The sequence below is a fragment of the Herpailurus yagouaroundi genome, unplaced genomic scaffold, assembly GCF_014898765.1.
Source record: "Herpailurus yagouaroundi ecotype Mexico unplaced genomic scaffold, PumYag 140, whole genome shotgun sequence".
Classification (NCBI taxonomy): Eukaryota; Metazoa; Chordata; class Mammalia; order Carnivora; family Felidae; genus Herpailurus; species Herpailurus yagouaroundi.
Genome location: NW_024412395.1, coordinates 26,210,968 through 26,227,322, shown reverse-complemented (window position 1 = coordinate 26,227,322; position 16,355 = coordinate 26,210,968). Strand labels below are relative to the sequence as shown.

The 16,355-nt window shown below is 34.4% G+C and overlaps 1 protein-coding gene across 1 annotated transcript in view; it reads right to left on the bottom strand.

Moving 5' to 3' along the window:
• The window catches only part of KYNU (kynureninase), a 114,592-nt gene that overhangs the window by 20,697 nt on the left and 77,540 nt on the right, over positions 1–16,355 (bottom strand). The gene's annotated exons all lie outside the window — the stretch shown is intronic.

Below are 16,355 nucleotides of genomic sequence, written 5' to 3'. Positions count from 1 at the left end.
GCTTATAAAATATTGACTAAAATTAACTACGAAAAATGTAATATTTCCAAAGTGGTTATATTGCTGACTATATCTTCTGGTTACAATCCAATAAAAATAGCAATTAATAAGAAATTCAAAAAACCAGAAGACTCAATTACTTGGGAAATTAAAATAAAATTTATCTCAAGTTATTTTTATGATCAAATTGAAATGGTAGAATTTCTTTAAAAAATAATGAAAACACTATAGATCAATATCTTTTGGATATTGATAGAATAATGCATAGAGAAAAATTCATAGCTTCAAATTCAGATCAATAGAAACATTTTTAAATGAAGCAAATAAGTCAATAATAATACTAAAAAAATCATAGAGAACAAGAAAATAAACTGAAATAAACCTGTAATGTAAAATTAATAAAGATAAAATATGGAATTAATGGTTAGAAAACATAAGTTACAATGTTACATAAATAAAAAATCAATTTTGGTGAGGGTGCGAGACATCAATGAACTGAGTAAACACAAGACAAGTGTAGCTATAAAAAAAGAAAGAAAGAAAGAAAGAAAGAAAGAAAGGAAGGAAGGAAGGAAGGAAGAAAGAAAAGAAAGAAAGAAAAGACGGAAGGAAGGATGGAAGGAAGGAAGGAAGGAAGGAAGGAAGGAAGGAAGGGAGGGAGGGAGTATGAAAGAGATTTCCACTTTTGGGGGGGAACAAATATAACATTAATATCAAACCAGATTAGAACTGCACACATAAAAGCGGAAGCCAATCTGACTTAAGAATATTTAATACTAAAATCATAGAGATTCAAATAGCACATTAAAATAATAGTGTGTTATGAACAGTAGAGTTTATTTAAGGAATGCAAAAATGGCTTCATATTAGCAAATTTAATAATATGCAATTTATTATAGTAATAAAGCTAAAAAGACAATCATCGGACCATCTCTATAGACCCTGTAGATATTTGCAACCTTCTGCAACTATAGTTAATTGAAAGAAAATCTAAAGAAACAAAATAGTAACAAGAAGATACATATTACAATGATTACAATACGTATTAGAATATCTTTGTAATACTAAAAGTCAAACTTGCATTTAATGGAGAACACTAAACATGCTTTCAACTAACACTAAGATTTTTCAGTTATAAAAATTGGAAAAGAGAAATTATCACTACTTTCAAACTTACGATTTTGTATCTGGTATGGACAAAAAACCTTATTTAATATGGAAGTCTGGCAAAAAGTTAATATGAAAAATAAATATCTACAAAATGAAATTACAACAAATAAATCTATTACCAAGAAATGTTCCAGACCTACATAAAGAAAAATTTAAAACTCTCCTGAACCTGAACAACAATAAAAATATTTGAATAATATTCAACATGAAGAAAAAAATTAATTCTCCTCAAATTAATGTTCAATTTAGTACGATCCCAGCAAAAAATATGAAGGATTTATTTTCATTTTTATTTTTTTGTTTTAGAGAAAGAGAGTGCGAGCGGGGCAGAGAGAGAGAGAATCTTAAACAGGCTCCAAGCTCAATACAGAGCTCCATGCAGGGCTCAATGCCATGACCTTGGAGTCATGACCTAAGCCAAAATCAAGAGTCAGAGGTGACTCAGGCACCCTGAAGATTTTTTTGTTAATTGGGTATATGCCAAGATGGTTCTAATGCTATATAGAAAAATAAATCATACTAAAAAAAAGAGCAATGAAGTATTTCTACTTCATTGAAATATAGAATATTCTGTATTTCTAGAAATATAGAATATTTCTATAAAATATTACTATATCACAAAATTTCAGAATGAAAAAAATGTGGTACTTTGTTAACAAGTCAATTAATATAAATTTGCTATATTTATAATGCTAAAGAAAAAGTCATAACATCATCTCCACAGACTAATGAATCATAAGAGAAAGTTCTATCAAACAACAATCTATTTAAAAATATTTATTTGTAACTCATGTCACAAGAGATTAGTTAATCCTCCTAGTATAAAAATATCTAGAGATCAATAATATAAAAATGACCCCCCCAAAACGACCAAAAGATGTGAATTGATCATATAGAAAAGGAAAATGCCTCTTCAATGTTAAGAAGAACACCTCTCCACCACTCACTAAAGATAAGAAAAATGTAAATAAAAACTACACTGAGATACCACTGTTTACCTCTTAGATTGGCAAAAATTCAAAACTTAGATTATACATTCTCTTGGTATTAACATGGGTGATGAGTAACTCATGTATTATTGTGGGAGTGTAAATTGATGCACCCCTCTGGAAAACAATTGAATAACAGCTACAAAGTTTTAAATACATATACCCTTAGACCTAACAAATTCACTTCTGGGAATTTACCCACCAGAACCTGTACAACTATGGAGTGAATTATGTAATAGTCATTGCATCCTCTTTGGTAATAGTTTAATATTGAAAAGAACCTAAAATCCCTTCAATAGGAAGTTGGTTTTAAAACCATGGGAAACCTGTACAATAAAATGCCATATAATTGTCAAATTAAAAGTAGTTGAGGAAGACTTCAGTGTTCTGCAAAGGGGAAGATTATAAGAGACATGAAACAAACAAACAAAAGATGTAGAATAGAATGTTGAGTATATTTTGTACGTACTAAATAATTACTTGCTTAGTTTTGTTTTTGCCCCCAACTGGCACATAAGCTGATAAAATGAGGGCCTTGCCTCTTACAGTTTGTAGAGGAGTGTTTGTAATGTGGGGGATGTGATGTGTGATAAGCAGTTAATCATTGAAGCATTGCATAAGGCAGCTGAACCAGTATGGGGATGGTCAGGGGAGGCTCTGAAGAGGAAGCTGAGCAGAATTAGTATATTCTGGCAAAAGAGGAAGGAAAGACTGTTCCACATGGTCAGAGCCGCACGTGCAAAGACCAGAGCTAAGAGAGGGCAAGATTTTTTGAGGAGTTGAGTGACTTTCCCAAGGCAGACAACTCTGTGTTGTCCAAATGACAATTATCTCAACTATTTGAGATGTAGCCAATATGTAATGAAGAGGTATTATCTGAAACTTATCCAACATTTTAAAAACCTACTTTTCTTTCAACTTTTAAAATCACTCATTTAAACTAGAACCAAACTGAAAAAATATATAATTATCAGAAGTTATTTTTTAATGGTTAGAATACAAGGCAGAAGTTTCTCAAATCTAATGTAAATATGAGTTCATATAACATTTTGAACTCCATCTGTGGGATAAACTGAGAGAAAATAAATTTTATGACACAACTGGTCACATGAGATTCTGAAGCTTATCATAATGGATATTTACTTCAAAAAGCATTAGGAGTGCCTGGATGGCTCAGTCGGTTAAGCATCTGACTTCAGCTCAAGTCATGATCTCATGTCTGTGAGTTCGAGTCCCGCATGGGGCTCTGTGCTGTCAGTTCAGAGCCTGGAGCTTGCTTTGGATTTTGTCTCCTTCTCTCTCTTTAAGGGGGCGGCCCCCCCCCCGCTCACGCTCACGCTCAGTCTGTCTGTCTTTATCAACAAGTGAATAAACGTTTAAAAAATTTCAAAAAGCATTAAGAAATGATTCAAAAGTCAGCTACAACAAAATACCTGAGACTTTTCTGGAGATGATTTATAAAATCCAGAAAATTTGGAACAGAAATATTTGAGAAAATTTTCAACTTGCATTGTTATAAAAGGAAGAATTTTCAACTTATATTGTATAAAAGGAAGAATTTAATAATCCTAGTAAATATAAGCAGATATTTTTCTAAATGACATACTCGCATATTGAAAGATGTATCTATGAAAAACAAGAATTTTAATTATGGTTGCATCTGAGGTCTTGCCTCAGATGTGAAGACCATGTCATCTCATTTCAAATGAAATAATCATTAACTGTGAAATTTTACATGATCGTAAAGTACTTAATACTTTATCCACATAGATGCCCACTTTTGCTTTTAAAGGTCTTAGGGCAAGCTTTATTTTGAAAGTTAACCTGCCAAAAAATGTCAACAGCGTAAACTTTGGGAGCAAAGTATATTCCAGAATAAGTTGATATCATACAGATAGCTAAATGATAAATTTGGCATAGTCTGAAGGGAGAAAGCAAAAGGTACAGGATATTTTAATGTAGAAAATAGGAAAGCCAATTCCTCAGTTTTCACAAAACCATTTATTTGGCATTACTCTAAATTCACCTCAAGCCACTGAGTTTAATTCAAAGAGCCCATACATGAATTTCTCATTGTTTGAAGTTGACATTCCATCTAAACGACACTATTCACTGCTAGTAAAATCTGAGTTTCCAATTTTATATGACATATTCTTGTCCATCCCAAAATACAAAAAATATGCAGGGAAATATTTTAAATGGTCTCATTTCTGTGCTCAAAAATCTATCATTATACTTCAGTAATCTTACATGTTGCCAGTTTTCATCTCCACAAACAAAACAAAATAAAAAAAAAAAAAACATAGTGGGGAAAAAAGCTAAGAGGAAGGAATATTCCACACATAAGTAAATGAACAAATATCTAAGTTTACATTTAGCATGTCATTTTGCCTCTGGGGAACATGAGAGAGTTTGAATGTTAGGAGGTTACTGTTTGTTCTTTATCCAGCCACTGGTCATGAAATCTCTAGCATTTGAAAACTGGTGAGATTTTCAGCTGCATACATTGACACTGTGAATAATCATCGCACACCAATTCATTCTGTTTGGCTCACTGAGCATTTTGCATGATGTCCCTGATGTGTCCTCCACCTCTAACACACACATAGACTATGTGGGCCCATTTCTCTCCACCTCCCTTGTCCAGTCTTTTTAATGCTATTTAATCTTAAAAGAATTCTGATTTTTTTAAATTAAGTTTACTAAATTCTAGGTGTACACTAATTCAACTTCAGTATTGTCAGATTATTTTTCCAGAATAAAATACTAAATCTGATTAAAAAACTGATGGTCCAGTTTGGGTTCTATTCCCACTACCAGTGTTATTTTCAATCACAGATTAATTGCCAATTTTCCCAACATGGAAAATTTATGGATTAAGGAATAGCTACCAATACATTGTTGTTTGGAAAAAAATGTTTGAAGTGGTAAAACTCTGAAGAAATTAATTAAGAATTTGTCCCATAATTTTCAGTTACCTACAACTTTCTTCTCCATGGTGAATCAGTAAATTTTATTGTTTCAGGGTTCACTTGTTAAATGGAAAGCACTAAAGGATGTATATAGTATCAAAACTCTTTTGATTTTGAGTTCCATAATGAGCTTTTTGAAATTTATAACAAAGACAATAGTCTTTAAAAGTCACGGCTTCTGGTTTGCAATAGATACGCATTTTAGAATTCTAATCATCATGTGTCTCATACAGTCTAATGTAAAGTTAATACCGTAAACAGAAAATTGAAAAAGAGAATAGAGGACAAAATGAACTTAACTCACAAAGTTTTATCATGCTAAGGAAGGAGAAACTTCAGAAAGGGAAGAGAAAGATTGGATTCAGATTCCTAATACTGAGCCCTGCTGGACTCCCTACCCTTCGTTAAGTTCAAGGGGATGGGTGTTGATATGGTTGTGAGGTCACTGGGAATTCCAGATATGTTTGGGAAGAACTGATGATAAAAAATGCCTAAACCATCTTCCCTTAGCCCTTGAAGGCAATCCAGAGGGTTTGTATTGAATCCCTCCACGGCAGCTTGGTGCCATAGTCTTCGTGTAAAAATATTAGCAGAATGAAACAATAATAACACATCCAACAAAGATTATTCTAACCCTAGAGACCCAAGAGAGAATCCTGAAATTCCTGAGCCTCCAGAGAAGAGAAGAGAAATGACTGAGAGGTTCAGCATCCCCAGTGGATCTAAAGGGTTGGGACAGGGGTGCCTGGGTGGCTCAGTCGGTTGAGTGTCTGACTCTTGATTTTGGCTCAGAGCATGATCTCATGGTTGGTGGGATTGAGCCCTGCATCGTGCTGACAGTGTGGAACCTGTTTGGGATTATCTTACTCCCTCTGTCTCTGCCGCCATCTCTCAAAATAAATAAATAAACATTAAAAAAAAAATAAAGGGTTGGAATAAAGGGCATGGGGCCATGGTGGTTCCACAGAGAGCTTGGAGGATGCAGCAGTAAGAGGAACAGTTGACCAAGGGGGTGTCAGGTGCATTTTAGTGGATTCCTAGAGATGGCGGTGGGCCAGATGCTTCTCCCTTAACTATAGCCGAGTGTTCTGTACATCACCCACCCCAACAATCTCAGATGCCATCTTAAGAAGAGAACAAGAAAAAAAGTCTGAACTGACAGAACTTAATCTCCGCAGTTACTGAAAAATATCACAAAGGGCACTAAGTTTACTAGAAGAAACAAAACTGAATTTCCTGCATCAACTCAGTTGATAAAAATTTAAAAAATAAAATTATTTATCCACCACAGTTTATCACCTGATGATGTTTACATATATAACTTTAAAAATTATCAAATATCTGATAACTATAATAATAAATTAAAAGTATATTTATCAAAGTTCTGAAATGTTTTTACACTAAATATCAGAATCAGAACCTAACTTAAGTTAATTGGAACATATAACTGGTTTGTATCAATGAGTTAAAGTGAGTGGGAAAGCAAAACCACTATACAAAGTAGTTGTTTATTTGAAGTCCTTCCTTATGTTTATTGTGATGTATATTTATTGAAAGTCCATCCTTTCTGCAGCATGGAACAGAGGTAAATACTGAGGGACTCACTGTCATTGAAGCTTGGATTAGATTTGCATAAAAAGGAGGGATTAGGAAAGGAGTTCTAGTCTAATGATTAGCTCTATTTATCAGCCATTAGAACAAAGGCATTGACTATTATTTTATTTTTTATTTTATGAAAGAGAAGAAAAATACTACAGTTTGTTAAAGAGAATTATTTCTTCTGTAGTTACATATTGAAAAATAATATATTGCACATAATGCTTTTTACAGAAACATTCCAAATTTACCTCTTGGCATTTTCATTTTAAAATATCTAAAGAAAATATAGTGTCTGTGAGAGAGGTCATGAAAATAATGGCAACATGTTTTTTTTCCCATTACTTTTCAATAGGATCAAAATAAAAATTGGGAGAGTATTTCAATATGTTTTTCTTACTTAGGAACTTTTCTTTCATTCTTGTGTATTTGCTAAAAGACTAGGTATTTGTCATTTCTGTTGGTGGAGTGATATTAAAAATTCAAGAGCATGAGTTATGATGGTTGCTGGGAATATCTGACAGAAACATCAAAGACCAAGTGTGCGAACATGGTATCAGAGGACGAATAATAGTGTGTGCTTGAAAGTACTGACATGTTCATAACCTAAATGTGAAAGAAACAAGTGACTACATGAAGGGAAAAATGTGTTCTTCCTAGAGAAACAAAAATTGAGAACTGATTCCATAACTGAGGTCAAGGCATCATTTTTTATGCTTTATTTACTGAATCTATAAAAAGTACTTTAACTTTATATCTGAGAAAGTACAAATATGGTATTCTGATTGTTTCTGAATGGTCTACCTCATTATTTGATAACATGCCTCTTTTGCATTAGTTTACTGAAGAAATCGTATTTTGTTATCCAAGGGCTTAGTATGAAGGGAACCAACCCCCAGACCCCATTGGAGATTCTAATTGTTTGCCAGTCATCATCTTCTGACACTACACCCACATTGTGCCGGGGTGGAAGTTATATAATCCCATAGTACATTTAAGAGTGGTCTAGCTAATCAAATTATTGCTTCTTATGCCAATAGGAAATCTTATTCAAAAGGCATGGCTGAGCAAATCTTTCACAAGCAAAGTGCTAAGGAGAAAAGGAGCAAAACCAAAACACGTTTGCTAGGAAATGGACAAGACAATTTCATGTCATTTTACTTAATCTTTACAATAACACTCTCAGGAGGTATTGTTTCCACCATTTTGGATTTGAGAAAAGTAAGGCTTACAGAGACTGAGTGATTACCCAAAGGAACCTAACTAAGTAAGCCCATATCCTACTTATAAGCAGGAACACTGACCCAAAGTAAGAAGCTGTGGTTGAGATGGCATCATCAGAAGGAAGTTGAAGATCAGGGTTCAGAGCAACTGTCTTAAACCAATAAGAAAGTAGAAGCTGAGATGCACAATCCCTAGAAGCTGAGTGGAAGAGTAGTAGCTAAAATAGACATGGGTAAAGTAAAATAGTTTAATATAAGTTGAAGTTGACACTTGTTATTAGTGAGTTCATTTCTATCACTTATGCTCCTAATTAAATTACCTTTCTTTTTGAGGCTTATTAGACTTTTTCCATATTTCATTCATCAATTCCTCAGAAGTAGTTAATGAGACACTTTGCTGGAAGCTATGGATAGAAACAGTACAGTGAGCTAGAATAGAAATGTCCCTGCACACAGGTTTAAAGTCTCTTGGGTAGGCTGGGGCCAGGAACTAATTAAATAGATATTAATTCAACAAAGGGGTGGACAGGTGACCCCCCCATCCCTGCCTCTTGGTATTCATGCCTTTGGGTCACCCCTTCTCTTATAACTATGGGTGGACCTGTGAGTCTTCATCAAGAAGCAAGAATCCAGGGGATGTAGTGAGGTGGGAAGAATTGAGAGAAAGCAAATGGACTGGAGCCTAAATGTTTGATATTAAACAACTGCTAAGTGGGGTGCCTGGGTGGCTTGGTCAGTGTGAGTTTGAGCTCTGTATCTCTCTGCTGTCAGCACAGAGCCCACTTCAGATCCCTCTGTTCCCCTCTCTCTCAAAAATAAACATTAAAAATAAATAAATAAACAAACAAACAAACAGCGCCTACGGAAGATAGAGCCATTGACATATCCCATTAGAAGTGAGATATCAAGTATATTGAAACCTAAAGAAATGAAGATTAAGTTCAGTTTCATCAACATGAATATTGAAATTAGTAAAAGAAGGAAAGTAGAACAAGAGAAACAGAAGAAGGATAGAGCTCTTCATAAAGGCTATTTACACCATCATTCCCCAACAAGTAGTAGTAAATGGGGTAAGAGTACACCAGAGCAGGAAGATAATATAAATATTATCTACATAAAATGACTGATATCTGGATGTGACAGTAATCACATCGATAACATGATCAATTTCAGTTATCAAAGTGATTACTTGATGAAAATATTCATCAAAACAACTCAACAAACATAAATACAAACTCTCTTAGTTTTATGCCACATAGCCATAAAAAAAACGGCAGGAGGAGACGTTCCATGTTGTACGTGCTTCTAAGTTCTGGGTCCAGTAGTTGTGAATTGTTTCACACTGTCACTGATTGTTCATATGATGTTTTTTTTTCCCTTTGCATCTTCATTCTGATATAAAGCATTAGTAATTACCATGTTCTTTTAATTGCTGGGTGGGGGGAGGGTATCTATCTTCAATCTTAATGACATTCTAAATGTTATTTCTTAGGGAAATGATTCAAATGTCTAAAATTAATTGCTCTACACTTTCACTTGATAAAAAGAAATTTAATCATTTAAATGGGATTGTATAACAGGAAAATGACATTTTTATCTTATTAAAATTTATTTTTACCCGTAACTCTTTGTGAAGTAAAAAAGTACTAAGATCTCTTCTATAATGTTTGACATTTTTCAGGTTATTCTGGATATTTTCAGGAAAAACAACATAGATATGTTTTTAATATAAGAGCCCATGCTACTATAACTGTACCCTACTAACCAGATTAAAGTTTTGAATAAAACATTGTTAATTTAAATAAGATAATAAAGAAAAAAAGAATTCTATTTAGTAAAATAATATGTAAGAGAGACAAAGTCTTTTCCCCATATTATCTTCCAGTTGAACAACATGAACTCAGGTGATTGATGCTTCAACCATTTAGCAAAGGTCTTGTAAAAACTGTCCAACAAGTTTAATTTAGGGATGCATGTGTTTTTCCTGATTTAGGTTCATGTAATTGTTTAATAGTTTTGGAAGCAACAGAAACAAATGTTAATCGAGCTTTCATTATGAGCCACGGTTCTTTTTTTTTTTTTTTTTACATATTTATTTATTTTGAGGAGGGCAAAGCAAGCAGGGGCGGGGCCGAGAGAGGGGGACAGAAGACCTGAAGCAGGCTCTGTGCTGACAGGGTGACAGCAGCGAGCCCAGTGTGGGGCTTGAACTCAAACCGCGAGATCATGACCCCAGCTGAAGTTGGACACTCAATCGACTGAGCCACCCAGATGCCCCTATGAGCCACAGTTCTAAGCAATATCTTTAAAATAATCTTATAACCTAGATGCTATTATTATGCTCACTATACAGATGAAAAAATTGAGGTTCCGAGACTCTCAATAGTCTACAATAACACAAGTGTTATTTGTTGAAGCCTAAATGTAGATATAGACCATTATGATCAAGAATATTCACAAACAGGGTGCCTGGATGGCACAATCAGCTAACCATCCAACTCTTGATTTAGGCTCAAGTCTTGATCTTATTCCTGAGATCGAGCCCCAAGTCAAGCCCTGCACTGGGTTCCATACTGGGCATGGAGTCAGCTTGTGATTCTCTTTCTTTCCCATATCCTCTGCCCCAACCCTCTCATTCACCTCTCTGGTTTCCCTCTCTCTCTCTCTCTCTCTCTCTCTCTCTCTCTCTTTCTCTGTGTCTCTCCCTCTCTCTTTCTCTAGCAAAATACACAATCACCTGAGGTAGATTTTTTAAAAAAATGAATCAAAGATTCTGTAAAAGTAATATTCCCCAGATTACTTAAAAAATGCACTTAGAGTTCTGAGCTGGCAGAAATACACAATTTTTTCCTTGAAAAACTTTTTTTTTTTTTACTTTCTCTGTTCTTTTATAATCTCTGTAATCAATTCCTCTTCTTCAAGGGCACTGACTGAAGCATCTAATTTAGTAAACTTGGATAAACATATTGTTCATATTGCTCATACATCACACCTTGAAGCCTTTACAGATGGAATGGGGGTTGTTTAAAGTCAAATAAAGAATGATCATTTAAAAAAATTTTTCATTCAAACACAAAATACATCACAAAAAAACCTAAGGGAAAGGTAAATTCATTTTAAGGCTCTACCACTTGGAGCATAGGAAAGATAAAATAAAATACAAAAGAAATGTAATCTAAATGGAATCTTGGCATGAATTCTAAAAAGCAAATATTCTAAAGCTAATGAAGAAAAGTTAAAAACCATTAAATTAGTTTATAAGTAGCTACTATCACAACAAGCTCATAAATCATTTTGACAAACTGAATATGAACAATAACAATTAAGATGCAATTTCATCTCACTTGGGCCAGAAATTTGAATCTTTTCCCACCAAAAATTAAAACTCAAGCAGGGAGTTCATTCACTGAGAATGAAGATATTAATAGAATTTTGAGAGAAGTTGTTGGAAGAGATCTGATAAATAGTAAAAAGTAAAGATTTTAATATGCTTTGTGTTCTTTGAACATCATAAATTTCCTGAAAGGAGTTTCAAGTAAGTATTATCAAATGGAAAGTATCACTTATTATAAAGACATCTTTGAGGCATGATATTCAGATTCAGTAAGAGAAAGCCACCAGGGATCCCCTGAATATGATTTTGGATGCTAAGAGCTATGAAATGAAAAACCAAACTCTCCTTGATCCCCTTAGCAAGCCTTTAATGGCAGAATCTCCACTATGAATCCCTGAATATTTCATGCACTGAATTAATTTAACTTGTTCTGCAAACCCCTTATCTCTCCTATCCCATATCACACCAAAACAAGACAAAACAAAACAACTTTTCCCAGTTTTATTAGTCTGTGTTAAAAATGCAGTTCATCGCTGGGGCAAAATTCAACAAATAAAGAGATCAGATCACAATCTGCTCTAAGAAAGTATATTTGCATAAAAGATTGTTTACATAATGTCCTTTAATTTGACAATTTATTACCATACATTTAATAATTTTCATCTGTGTTTAGAAATATGAACCTCACCAGAATAAATTTTTTGTTTCTTTTCCTTTTCCTCATCCTCTCCCCCATTTTCTTCCCCCCACTCCACACCCTCTCCTCCCGACCTCTCTCTCTCTTTGTCTTACTTAAGGTCACAACTGAGAACTAAATACAATTGTCTTACTTCTTTCATGGCTTCAAAAAATGTGTTGAATCAGACAAATTGATACAACGTTGCAAAAAAATATGGAACATTTGGGGTACAGCATAATTATTTATTCTTAAAAATCTGTAATAGCAACTGGGGATAAGTTCGAATGCCTGCCATCTTATAACCTAATATCCTCTATAACCTAACCTCAAGTAAAAGTATATTACTTAAATTCCTCATGAAATAATTATGTTTCACAGAATCAAAAAGTTCCACAAAGGTTGTTTTATTCAGAAAGTAATGAGAAATTTATTCATTCAAATAGCTTTTATATATTCTTAATTTTCATAATAAAATTCTGGCAGATGAACTTTCAGAAATATGCATATAGTACTCTTTTATACTTGAGAAAAGGAAAAAGATGGGAAGGTGATAGTAAAGTTTGTTACAAATTTGTCTGAACCTAAGTCTGCTTGATTGCATTCACCTACTACAAAAAAGTAGAGGGGAAGAGGGTCACCAAAACCATCAATATAGTTGATGACACACAGATTTCCATCAAGCTGGTTTTAGTTTCTCAACTACCCATAAAGGTGGTTCACCTTATTCTGATGGTTCATTTTTATTGCTTACAAGCAGAGTTTAAAGGCTGGAAGAAATCTTAGCAATCCCCCAGGCCTAACTATTTATTTTTCCCCTGAGCAAACCAATACCTGGAGAGGTGAAGAGACCTGAATTTGTAATCAAACAGTCGATGGCTCCCCACTGTTTCTAAGCTAAAGATGAAAATTACTTACTTGGAATTCAAGGACCTCAATATTCTGGTCCCTGACTGGGATGCGTGTAAAAACACCCTGCCTGGAACACCCCTCCACTGCCTGTTCCTCTCCAGCCTCAGTACCAGTTAGGAGAATTTCTCCAGTCAGCTCAAATATCACCTCCTCAACAAAGGTTTCTCCAACCTCCCTCTTTCCTTTCTCTGCTCACATTGGGACAATGGGGCTCATTCACGTCTGTATCCCCTATGCCCTGCATACTGCTTTGCCTATAATAGATATCAAGAAATATTTTTCAGTTGATAAATGAAATAACCACATGACATTCGATTAATGATTTAGCATTCTTTTGCCCAAACATCAAATTAATCTTTCCTGTCTATCCAAACTTTTCCCTATCCTATTGATTCAATTTTCTAATAGCTTTTAACCCTATCCTGTTTTTGTCATCCTATTATCTGTGACCATATTTTAGATAGTGAGCAGCTCACTTCTGTATGATTGCAAACATCCCTTAACTGGAATACATGTTTCTATTCTTGACCTCTTTCAGAATGCTGCCACCTATCTTTTATAATAGATCCCTAATCCTACAATTTCTCATCACCTCCTCTGCTACTCCTCTGCTTTCAATTGTGACCACCTCTTGCCTGCTTTCTCTAATGGTTCCCCAGCAGGTCTTCTGAAGACCATCCTTACCTTCCTATAGTCTATTCCCAACAAAGCCACCAGAGGGATCATTTTGAAAATTGCTATGCCATGTTGCATTTCTGGCAAAATGGGAATGGATGCCATGTCTTTATATAATTTTCTAAGGGTCTACATGTTATGGACCTTTCTAGCTCTCTAAATTTCATCTACTCATCTCCTGTTGGCTCATTCTATTCCAGCCAGGCTAGCCTCCTAACTATTCCTAAAATATTCAAGACACGTTCCTGTCTTACGTTTAGATACTCCCTCTGCCTGGAACTTTCTTGACCAGATAACTGCTCTGTCTCCTTCACTTCTTCATCCACATCTTATTTTCTCAATGTGGGCTTTTCTGAATGTCTTTTAAATACTGCACATTGCCAAGGATCCCACATACAGTATTTTTATATCTCCTTTTCCTGTCCTACTTTTCCAATTGTCCATAGGACTGATCAACTTCAAATGCATTATATAATTTGCTACTTATTATATGTATAGTTTGTCTTCTCTGGCTCGAATGCAAACTCTTTGAGGACAGGGATTTTTGCTTTGTTTGTACATACATCCAAACACTTTAAAAACTGCCTGGAATATATATATATGTATATGATGCTCACTAAATATTTATTCAATGACTACAAATGTATTACAAGGACATTATACAACTAGAAGTCAAATTTTTTCCACAGTGTTCAGTGAATATATTAAACTTCTTTTCATGAACAATTATAGACTTTTTGGGCTCTTCATTTTTAGTTGTTCCAAGCTCTATTCATCTATCATTAGCCAAAGTGTTTCTTCCAGCCTCCACTGACTGTCTCTTCTAGCCAATCAATCCAGTTTGAAAGACCAAATGCAAACAAGGAAGGGTTTAAGCATACTAAAACTCTGCCCTCAGGGAAGATATGTTTGGTAGGATTTGGGCATGGTCTCATGGGTACCTAAGGCTCCTAGTCCCATTCTTAGGCCATTCCTCACAGCATCCCACTAACTCTGCTAAACCACTTTGCCAACTAAGAAGAGAGACTTGGAAACAGAAACACTATTGCTATCATTTAAGGAGACATTGGAATCCAGAAATAACAGAGTATCAGTGTATAAAGAAGGTGGAACTAGTTAGTGTATAGGAATAAGGAAAGCAGTAGATATAAACTATAATAAGAAGTTAAAAAAAATAAAAGAGAAAAAGCAAGGAGAGTCTAATTCTAGGCAGTTGGAGACCAGCACATTTGCAGGAAAAGTAAAATCATGGCTAAGTGACAGCAGAAGATTCAAAAGTGTCAATGACAAACAAAAAAATCTCGAAAACTGACAAAACAGGTTGCATTAGCTTATAAATTGTACATTTATCCCGTGGTGCCAACAAAGAGTCCCCAAGCAGGACTATGATAAGGCTTGACATCTCCATGACCCTGGACAGGTAAGATATTACCAACTCACTCCTAGTTAGTAAAGAAAATCTCTATCAAATCTTATTTTCTAAAAAAGAAAAAAAAAAAATATATATATATATGTATACACACACACACACACACACACACACACACACACACATATATATATATTCATCTCTTCCCAATTGCTCTTCTCTATTCTAAGTCTACCAATTTAACACTGCTCTGGAAAACAGTGTGAGAAGGTATCACGAAACTCAACTCCTTTTCCTCCTCTCATTTGCTCACTCACCTATAAATATTGTTTAGAGTACTCCACCTGGTTCTGTTACATATTCACTACATCTTCAAATCTTCTTTTTAAAAAAATTTTTAATGCTTATTTATTTTTGAGAGAGACAGAGAGACCGAGTGTGAGTGGGGGAGGGACAGAAGCAGAGAGGGAGACACAGAATCCCATGCAGGCTCCAGGCTCTGAGCTGTCAGCACAGAGACCGACGCAGGGCACAAACCCATAAACGGAGAGTTCATGACCTGAGCTGAAGTCTGACATTTAACCAACTGAGCCACCCAGGCACCCCAATTACATCTTCAAATCTTATTCAAGGGGTGGTTTGTTCAAGTATGTCCAGGAGTCTGACAGTGTGACAAGTGTAGTTATAAAAAAGCACTTCCTGATATGATGACTTTTGATTAATGACAATTATTTCCTGAAGTTTCAGAATAATATGGTGTCTTTAAAAGAACTAAGTCAATATTTTCCTGGTGTGAAAGCTTTGTTAACAAATAAACCCTTTGAAAATTTTCTATATATGCTTTCTTGAATTATTATTTTGAAATATTGATTTATAATCCTTTGAGGTAATATTGATGTTAAAAGCACAAAAACAGAGATGTATGAATTTAGGACTTTCTAAAGGACTTGCTGCAATGTTGATTAAAATACTCATGAAGGATTTTTTTTAAGTTGTCTATAGCTAGCTTTCCTGGATATATTTGGTCTTTGTAGAAGCATATGGAAATGTATATTTAATTTGACAGTATTTTGCAAATCATGCCCCCTTCAGAATAACTTGCAAAGTAGAAATGCTTTCATATGCTAGAAGATGGTTTGTCTATTATGCTGAGAGTAAAGAAAACCATATATTCAACAACAAAATTTTTTAAAAAGTATTTTTTTGGGACACTGCAGATTATGAAAGAAAGAAATATCACAAGACAATGTCCTTGTACTCAAGAAAGGTAGAATTAATTTATAACCAATATTCAAACAATCATATTGAACATGTAAAGATGATTTCTCACAAGTATCACAGGCCCCTTAAAAAAAAAAAAAGACCATTTTCAGCCTAAATTTCTATGACTTCTACCAAATCTTCTAAAATCTTGTCCAAAGCTGATTAGAGCAGAGATT